Source organism: Anser brachyrhynchus (genome assembly GCF_964034855.1).
Source record: "Anser brachyrhynchus genome assembly, chromosome: 3".
NCBI classification, from domain to species: Eukaryota; Metazoa; Chordata; class Aves; order Anseriformes; family Anatidae; genus Anser; species Anser brachyrhynchus.
Genome location: NC_137696.1, coordinates 121675080 through 121685714, shown reverse-complemented (window position 1 = coordinate 121685714; position 10635 = coordinate 121675080). Strand labels below are relative to the sequence as shown.

The 10635-nt window shown below is 34.9% G+C and overlaps 1 long non-coding RNA gene across 1 annotated transcript; it reads left to right on the top strand.

Moving 5' to 3' along the window:
• Positions 1 to 7083: 7083 nt before the first annotated feature.
• LOC308191422 lies at positions 7084 to 9975 on the top strand. The gene is made up of 2 exons (XR_013947972.1): positions 7084 to 7892; positions 9564 to 9975. It is a non-coding gene; the product is annotated as an uncharacterized lncRNA (long non-coding RNA).
• Positions 9976 to 10635: the final 660 nt, after the last annotated feature.

Genomic DNA, 10635 nt, shown 5'->3' with positions numbered 1-10635 from the left:
CAGGTCCAAATATGATGTCCTTACACCGAAAAAAAAAAAAAACAAAAACCAACAACAACAAAAACACTCTTTTACAATGGTATACATAAGTCTTATTCATGGGCCATCTACTTGGCACTTCTAGACCATTAAGACAATAGGAGCTAAGAAAAACAAAACAAAACAAAACGAGATTGAGTCACTGGCAAATCTCAGGACCAGTGCCAATCTCTCTTACACAGTTATCACCAAAACCACTCCTACTAGTTTCACTTCCATAGCTCTGTGTAGACCTGAGAAATGCTATACAGCTTCACCAATGTGACCTCATGTAAGTAAGAAAAGCAGACAAAGCACTGAATTAAGGAACTACTTTTATGCTTTAAGACTGTATATCTGTCAAACCAACTCTAAGACTGAAAAAAACTGAAGCTCCTCTCCAGCCTTCTGGCTTTTGTCTTCATCAAGTGATGGGAGTCAGCCAGGCGGCATGAATCAAACATTCACGACTGCAAAATTCTCTCCCATCTGTTCTAAAACCAGTGTGAGCATGAACAAGTGAGAGGTGAAACAATTTTCAACCTCCTCAGCAATCTCATAAATTATCTGCAGCTAAATAACCTAGAAAGCAAAGCAGAATCTCCCAGCCTTAGGTAACAATTACACTATGTGAACTTTGAGAAACCTCTTGCTAGCACTCAAAATTAGAAGCTTAATACACAAATGAATAGTGAAGATATGGTGACAGCAGTGTTTAGAAAATGCTTTTGCAACCCACCCAGGTGTTGTGCTGATTTGTTTCTGAATGGGGAAATGTAATCGGTTTTGCTGAAATTAACCAAAAAAAAAAAAAAAAAAAAGGCATGTAGATTCTTACTGCCTGTCTCTGAAATAGTGAACAGCATGCATCAGTTTGCTTTTCAGTAAAAGGCGAGGAGATGCTCAGGTCATCCCATTGCTCCATTGCAGAACATGGCTGGGCTGAGCATCCCATGACTAAGAGAGACTCAGCTTTTTGTTGGATCAGTTTCTTCCATGTACAAGCCTTTGTGCCAGTGTGGACCTATAGATGACTGACTGCCAGAGTTGCAGTCAAATCATGCCTGAGCACTGTTGCTGTTCACAGACCTAGCTGTTGTATTTGGTTCACAGCTCTCATGTTGATATAGAAAGACAACTATTACTATTCCAATTCTACACAGAGTTTATATACAACAGAGATATTGTCCAAAAGTTATCAGTGAAATTTTGGAAGAGAGCTGCAATCTTTTTGTGCAAACATGAGGCCATGCTACTATTTCTTTCCCTTTTCTCTAAGGGCTAATCTTTCTGTAGAGGCAGCTGAGGCAACACGCAGCCCAAATACAAACAGTTGAAAACAGTATTGATAAACTCAGTAGGCTTTGACTTTCCAGAAATGTAAACACAGACCGCCAAGAAATGATTTTGAAGAAAATCACATCTTCCTCTTTAAAAGTATCCCCGTCCCCTGTTTTTTTATTTTATTTTATTTTATTTTATTTTATTTTATTTTATTTTATTTTATTTTATTTTATTTTATTTTATTTTATTTTATTTTATTTTATTTTATTTTATTTTATTTTATTTTCTGTGCAGTTACATGATCTCCAAATAACTGGTTTTCCTCTGGTACCTAATAATACCATCTAAACTGATTGATTATTTATTTATTTATTTATTTATTTAACTGTAAGTACAGGCCTCAAACAGGTATCTCAGCTATGTTCTCATGAGTACTTAACAACAGCATACTAATCTTCTCTGGCTCTTTGATTTAATGCCTCCCAAAATTGCACTGGTGTATGTTATTTATTTATTTTCTGCTATAACACATCTATGTTACAAGCATGTAACAACTTTTCTGCTTTATGTCATCCTAAGTTTCTTTCAGCATTCTCTTTTTCCTAAGCCTCTGCCTGCCAGCAAGCAGGCTTATTTCTGATTACTACACCTAGGTGAAGCGAAGGGAAACTTGGCCCTTGTTTCTTAAAAATACATCTCTTCTGGTAGCTATAGCAAATTGTTTGGGATTTTTTTTAAATGAATTATTCATTAGATTCAATTTAGCATGATTATTAATTCTAACCTCTGCAGTGCGTGAATAAACAATCTCATTGCTTAATATTAGTGCCTGACCATTCTACTCTATAACTAATGACCTGTCATAGATATCTGGTTCTAACAGTCATCAGGAATCTGAAAAGTACTTAATTACTATTAATTTAATAAAACAATGATTGAACTAATAGTGAAAAGCTGACAGTGCTTTTCCCCCAGTTAATAGGGAATAAATTAGTAATACATTTAGAGTGACATATCAGCAATCAAAATAGATTTCAACACAGGGGCAATTGTGAGTCTGCATTTCCCTGTGCCTAAATTTTACATTGTCATAAGTCATTTTGTGAAAAAATGCAACACTGCCACCCTCACTTTTGTACAGTTTGCTGGGAGAACTATCTTACTATTTTCTTATTATTTGACTATTCTATGTGGAATATCTGATTACTAGTAAAATCAGCATAATACCAGTTGTCTTCCTATAGCAACCTGAGAGCTGTAAACCAAATATAACAACTAGATCAGTGAACAGCAACAGTGGAAGCCAGACAGTTTGTCTGATCATCAAAATCTCAGTTTGAAGGACAGATGTTGAGAGACATTGTTTTGGACTTCTGATACTCCAGAGTTTTCAAATGTGTCTAGCAACTAACTCCTGTCCCCCTTGTCCTTACCTTCAAATCAGTTCAAGCAGATATCTCATATTGTCAGATGGATATTGGTAAATTCACTGAGCAGTCATACAAGCATCTGGATAAGAAAAACATCTGGATAAGAAAATCTGAATAAGAAAAAAAATGAATGATCACTACAAGCTGCAGGTGTGCATTGGAAGAATGGGAGATCCACCATCTGCCTTTGCTGCTGAAGCCAGCACGTTATCTAGCTTCTGCCTTTGGGGTCACTGTAACCTGCAAATCTAGTTCCACACTTAGTACCCAGGAATCATACAGATTGCAGAAAATTATCCAATCCAGAAATTAAACAATGCTGATAATCAGGCAACATTTTAATGACAGTGACTTTGACTTAGTTGCTTTCCAGGCTTTGGAAACAGATTTTGGAAAATATGTTTTTATTGTGATAAATTCATGCAACAAACATAAATGTTCATAGTCTTTCACAGGAGAGACAGGAAAAAAAAATAATAAAAAAATAAAATTCATTACCCAAGGGAAATCTTTTAATAGTAGTAATATTAGCATCAGATGAAACCACCACCAATGTCAAGCTTTACAGAGGCAGACAAATAGTGTGATGCCCATACCTTTGATAACTTACATGCTGAGAAAGTATATCTTCTTTGCCACAAAGACAGGGAAACTGATGAACTAACTGCTAAAAATTGCAGAATTCCTGGTTTCACACACCAGCACCTGTCTTGCCAATGTTTGAGTGAAACCCAGCAGGACTTCCAGGGTCTTCACTACCAGATTACAAAGTTAAGAAATGGCTCATCATAATAAAGTGCAGAAAAGTAGTACTGGTAGGTGTAGAAGATTAATTTTCAATAACACAATGATATTTTTGACCTACAAATTTACACATACACATATATATATATATTTTATATATGCATATGTTCTTTGTAATATAGCACTGGGTGTAGGCTAGTGTTTGTGTCCTGATCTCTTTCTCTGATTTTTAACCGTGTACCCATAAATTATACACTTTTGAGTATGATATGAATATATATATCTGCATATGATATAAATTGCATAAATACAGATGAACTGCTGCAGTTGTAATATCATCGTTAGAGAGTTTAAGCTTTGAAGTCATTCTTTATTACTTGGTTTCTGTGATTTTATGACTTTGATTGCTATAATAACATCAAAACACAGTGCAGCTTTTAAATATATTCACTTCAGTCTTTGTTCTTAAAAGAGACCAGTTATTTATTTCTGTCTTCTGAAGAATCTCATAATTCTAGTAAGGAGCTGAGTGTCAGGAATGCTATATTGTGACGAAGGATTCATGTCCATACAGGTTTCTACATGCTGAACATATGTGTGTAATTTGTTTTATGTATATGCATTTTTGTACATGTTTGTGTCTATGTTAAAGAAAATCAAACATTAAGAAAGTGTAGTTTCTGTATATGCATGTTACCAGTATAAACAAAAAATATGTCTGGTGAGCATTTTGCAAATCTGACTTTATATTTATAAATCTGAAAGTTTTGACAGCATAAAAACAAAACAAAACAAAACACCTATTATGTTGTATTCTTTTTGGATTTTATGTTAAATCTAGATTTTTACTCATGTAAATGGCTACAATGAATGAAATTCATTCCGTCATGAAAGCTCTACTAATGGATGAATTTATGATGTTCTTTTCTTGGGTATAAGTAGTTCTGTAGGGTTTAAGATTCCAAATACCTCTTTTGTATTTGTATGAAATAATTTTGTTAAATACTGCCCCAACTGGACATTCTTTTGATAATATTATGATTGACATAATACCTTGTTTGTTTGTTTTTTTAGCTTTTTTTCATAGAATCGTAGAATCATGGGTTGAAAGGGACCTCAAAGACCACCTAGTTCCAACCCCCCCACCATAGGCAGGGATACCACCCTGATCAGGTTGCTCAGGGTCTCATCTAACCTGGTCTCGAACACCTCCAGGGTGTTTTGTTTTATAAAGAAATTTTATTTTATAAAGAAATTTTTATACGATCACAGTCTTCATTTGTCAGCCTGTCCAGTAGTATCTCCCCCACACACCTCTCTTTCTGCTCAACAGTGTGAGAATTCATCAGGAAATTTAGACCAAAGTGGTAGAAACGTATGCTTCTCAAAGATGAAAGGTCACTACAAGTGTCATGAAATCCAACAGATGAGTACAGGAGAGACATCCAAACTAGTGCCCCAATCACAAAGAAGGTTTTCAATGTGAGTTTAGCAGCTAGCTAAACTTCTTAGCCTCCTTGCTGACCAGCTACCATGCTTCTAACTGGAAGAGGAAAATGTCATCATATGGACTGAATTTCCCAAGCCCTATAATTGCCAGCCAGAGGAGGGTGGAGAGGATGTGTTTGTATGTATGCAGAAAGAGAAGAACAAAGTGGGGACTGATGAAATGGTGGGGATAAGGAGTCTCTATGGGAATTTTTATAGTAACTTTTACAGGTTACAGTGTGCTGTGATACAGATTAAAAATATGTACAAACACAGGTATTCTTCTTCCTATGTTCATGGAGAACCAGATTGGGTGGCACTTTGGGCAACCAGGAGGTGTCCCACCTACTGCAGGGTATGTGGAACTAGGTGATCTTTAAGGTCTCTTCCAACCCAAACCATTCTATGATTCTGTGATTATGCGAGAGATTCATCTGCTGGAAGCATGCTGTTTTCTGGAAATATTTTTCACTGAAAAAAAAAAAAAAACAACTAAAAAAAAAAACAAAACTTTTTGCTTACATTGGTATGGATATGACCTGATAACACCTAAAAACTCCAAACCTCCTCACCACAAGATACAAAGAACCAAGAATATATAGCTGTATGAGCTGGGGAGACATCAAAAATGCATCTCAAGTGGTTGTGATTCATGGTTCTGCAGGTCCCCATGAGACCCACACCAAAACAGTGTCTTTCTGCTTCACTGTCTCAGATTCTTTACTTTTCAACATTTCCTCAGTGAATGACTCATTCTCTGCTCCTCTTTACAAGGACATAAAGCCGGACTAAGTTCATTTCAGTCCCTGCAGACAGATAATGATGGAACTGGGATCAAAATCAAGATGAATGAGATGCCACAAGGAATGGAAAAAGCTCCCAGGAGAAAGCATTTAAAATAGTATCATTGGGCTATTGAAAAAGTCCTTGTTATCACAATTTTAGTTACAAAAGGACTCAAGAAAAATGATAACAAATATAAAATAAATCATAAAAGCTTCCATTATTTAACTTCCAGCTGGAAGTGAATTAAAATATCAGGTTAAAAATCACCACAATCTGTCAATATCAGTGGCTCAGAATGTAGTTTTGTGCACAGCTCAAGAGAAGGCATAGGTTCTCCTCAAACCTCATAAGCAGTTAACCTTTTCTTTCAGTCAGCATAGCAGATGTGTAATATGGGACAACCATATCTCACAGTAAAAATTATTATTATTATTATTAATAATAATAATATAATATATAATATATATAATATATAATATATAATATAATATATATAATATATATAATATATAATAATATATAATATATAATATAATATATAATATATAATATATTATATATTATATATTATATATTATATATTATATATTATATATATAAAAATAATAATAATAAAGTTTGTGAGGCTAAAGTTACTAAAATGCTTGCTTTTCACTCCAAAAGTCAAAATACTAGTATACCTCTATACTTCTAGCATAAATGATTAAAAAGAGAGAAAAATCCTGTATCTCTTGAAATAAATACCAAAACTATTACTAACATTAAAACCAGGATTTCAAGTCTGTATGATCCACACTTCTGTTTTCTTTGGTTTAAAGTAAAAGGTATTTCTTCTTTGTCCTATAGAAATATAGGACATAAATTTTCCTTTTGTCCTATAGAGGGAAAAAAGAGAAAATATGCAGGAGATACACATTTGCTATGGTGACCAGAACACACATATGCAGAGGATGACTATTACACATCTAAGCAGCTTCATTTTCTTGTTCCCGAGGCCTCAAAGATTCTATCCAGCTGTGTTTTCACCTGAGGTTCCCAAATTTCTGAGAGACAGATTTTAAATATGAAATCAGCTTTATAAAAGTTATTCTTATATATCCTGCATTAATGTAGTTTACAATCAACTTAAATCACAGTGTTTTTTTGTTTGTTTTTTTTGTTTGTTTGTTTTCCTGAAATATGGAGATCTTTTTTCATTATTATGCAAACATTAGAAATAGTTTTACTAATTATTTGATAAAGCATCCCAAGAAAGTATGAGGATGGAACACTTATTCCCAGTGATGATAATTGTGCTCAATTTTGGATACAAGTTGAATACTAATTTGACAACTTTTTCTAAATTCAATCCTTGTCTATAATAACCACCTTAGCTTAGGTCAGTGGTCTTGAAGCAACATACAGAAATCCTAACTGATTTCAACATTTTTTATCTTCCCTGGAATTATGCATAAAATCTATATCTCTCCTGTGAGACCATCTCGAATAAATTGCATTAATTCTTATATTTGCTGAAACCATCTTTCTCTTTCTAAGCCACATGCATCCAATTATGTGAAATGGGAAATGCTTTAAAATACCACATTCTGGCATGAAGTGTTTGAAAATCTTTGGGGGATGTTAGTTTGTCTTTAATAACAAGTCCTGAATTGTGCCTAGTGGGCCTCTTCTCTGAAAACAAAGATTCCAAACTGCTATTAAAAAATAAATAAATAAATAAATAAATCTCATGGCTACTATCTGTCAAATGAAGAATGATTCTGAAACTGGGAAGAAAGGATGAAGGGTAAGGAAACAAATTAATTCAAACAGAAAAGATGTTTGTATTTATTTCAATAAATAAAAGTGGAAAAGATATTTTATTTTTATTCCCTGCTTTCTGAACATTTACAATTTACAGTTCCTCAGTATTTGCATGGGGTTTTTTTTGCCTTTTTTGGGGAGGGGGAGGCTGGGGGGGGTGGGGGGGAGGATTGTTTTTGTTTAATTAGAGCTGTGATAATTCCCTGGGGGTGGGGAGGGGAAGAAAGAAGAAAAAGACTTTTAAGAGTTTCTGCTAGGCATATAAAATGCCTCTTTGTTCTGCACTGTGCTACATTTTCCCTCTGTCAGACACACCATGGAGAACGTCAGTGAGCATTGGTGGGTTGTTTAGTGAGTACATTTTATTTTCAAAAATTATTTTCTTCCTAAGGAACCAAACAACACTTGAATAATCTTGTTTTATTTTGTGTCAGACAGGCATTTGCTTCTGGGTGTAAGAAAAGTGCAAATTAGCAACCAAACATCAGAAGAAAGAATAAGAGAGGTCCCCATTGAATAGTGTGTTTTCTTTTTCTTTTTCTTTTTTTTTTTTTTTCCTGGAATCTGAAAATGTATCCATGGGGGGAACAGGAGACAAAATATTATTGCCAATAATGTTCATATGATGAGTGCAATCCTGCACCTAAAGGAAGTTGTACAGCCTCCATTGGAAATCATGGAGGTGTTACCTTTGTCTCTGAAGACAGATAGGTATGAAAATAAGGATATTGGACTGGAAGATATATCCTGCATTTCCAAGTTTCTTCCCCAGTAATTGCAGAAGCATATTATGATCCCTATAATAAATGTACCAAGTTCCATATGAAAAATAATTAGGCTTTGGGGGTGTTTTTCTGCTTCTAGTAGTTGTACTGCAGGACTGTTCCAAAACCTTCCTCCTCTGATATTTTATTGTTCTACTCCAAATTTCCGTGATAAATATACTCATGGGAATTTTACACCCAGTTATTCTTGGGCCAAAACTGCTCTTTGATGTGAATAGTCATTCTCTATTTCTAGTGTACACATCCTTCCGTATTTATAGAGTGGGAAAAAATATCCTACAAAGGATGAGTGGGAAATGCACATGGTGTATCTCATTTGGGACATGTTAGAATCTTTAATATAGCTTCTAGCTGCCCCACTTGCTTTATTCAAATGCCATTTCCAGATCCCTGAGGATTCTTGACCCCAGTGCCATTTCTTGAGACCAACAATCGCTGTAGACTCTGGACAGACACAGCACCTCTAGACCAAAATGAGAAGACACATCTACCCAGTTTAGAATAAAACTGATGGTGTTACCTGCACAATCTTTGTCATTTTGCCCATGTTTTCTCTATTTCAGAAGTTGAATATAAATGAGTAGCTCCACCTTCTAGATTTAGGCAACAGAAACATGAATATCCTCCTTTGGGCTGACTCAAAGCCACTTTATAGCCACTGGGGTAGGATATGATTCACTTGATCTCTATGTCATGAAATGAATCACAACCCAGGTGTGGTTGTTTGTTGTTTTTATGTTGTTGTTGTTGGTAGTGATGTAGTTTACTTCATTTTTTTTTCCAGTAAAGAAAATCTATATTGGATTCTCAAATGTAGTTGTCTATGCAGTCTATAAAAGCATCTAGATGAAAGCTGTCCACTCTCTCATATAAACATATTCCTAATTCTGTAACATCATTGTATGTTTGTTCTGTCTTTCCCTGTTCTTTTCCTGCTCCTTCCTTTCAGTTTCCAAAATCTATCCTCAAGCAATCGTTTTCTTTTCCTGCTTGCTTTTTCTACCTTCCTTTTTATTTATGTCCTTTTTTGCTGCTATGTGCTTCTCTTCTCCACCTTCATTATCTGTTCATTTTCTCTGCATCCAAGTCAAGCTATTTCTACTCCCACAATGCACAGAAAAGCAGAGAGCCCACTTAATTAGCCCCATAAAGGCATTGTTTATTCCCGGAATTGTCACCTTCACTGTTTCATACCCACGTATATTTGTTTACTTTTGTTTAACAGGTTTTGATATGAAACCCATTGATATCTTTGGAGCGCTGACTTCAGCAGGCTTCAGGTCAAGTCCAGCAGCAAGGCCAAGATTAAAACCTCTTTGCAAAAGTTACATAACTACTATGGTTTGGGAACAACTGTGAAAAACCATAGCTGTGAAAGATATCGAAATATACAGAGAAGAGGTTAACAGTGTGCAGAGGAAATATTCGCGGAAGTAAATGGGGGAGTCTTTGGCTACTACATGATCTGAAGTTCCTTTAGTCAGCAAAAGTTTTTCTGTCATCTTTTAACTTTAGATGTGCCCCAGGTGTTCAAGCTGAAACTTGATCAACAGTGTCATTGACTTTCTAACTCATTGATTTTATGATCTTAACCTTGATGTTGACTAACTCCTTCAAATAGCTCAGGTTTTAACATACTGTGGGTTTGTTTGTTTGTTTGTTTTTGTCTGTTTATTTTGTTTTGTTTTTTAAAGCTAATCTGAATCAAGAATTAAACAACTAAATTCAAATAATTAAGTTCAATCTTCAAACTCAGAAAATATTCACATTAGTGTTAATTACCTGGACAAACAGGCTATCCTTTATTTTTCACAAGTCATTACTCCTTGATCAAAGACATTTGACCCACCTGCATTAGAACAAAGAAAATCTCCTTCAATGATAATGAAGCCTTAATACCCATCCCCTTTAAACAATCCAAGTTAATATTTAAAAGATGTCTTATGCAATTTAACACTCTCCTTAATTGTATTATTATTATTATTATTCATCTTTGTACTTCAGTATTGCAGATGTCTATCTTCTTTATGTCTGTCAGCAGATGAACTGCAACTGAACTCAAGAAACAGATCAATCTTTTTGAACTTGCTCTGACTAGGTAGAAAGGCCATCCCAAGAATTCAGGCATTAACCCTGGATTTGGAAAATGAGGAGGGCCATCTCTGAGTTGCTTAAGTCTTGTATGGCATTGAGGAAATTGTTTTGGTCTAGACTGGACTCTCTAACTATTCTTAAATGACAATTACATTAGCCTTTATGTTGTTTGGCCCCAGAAAGGGATTCAGAGTCCATGCTGT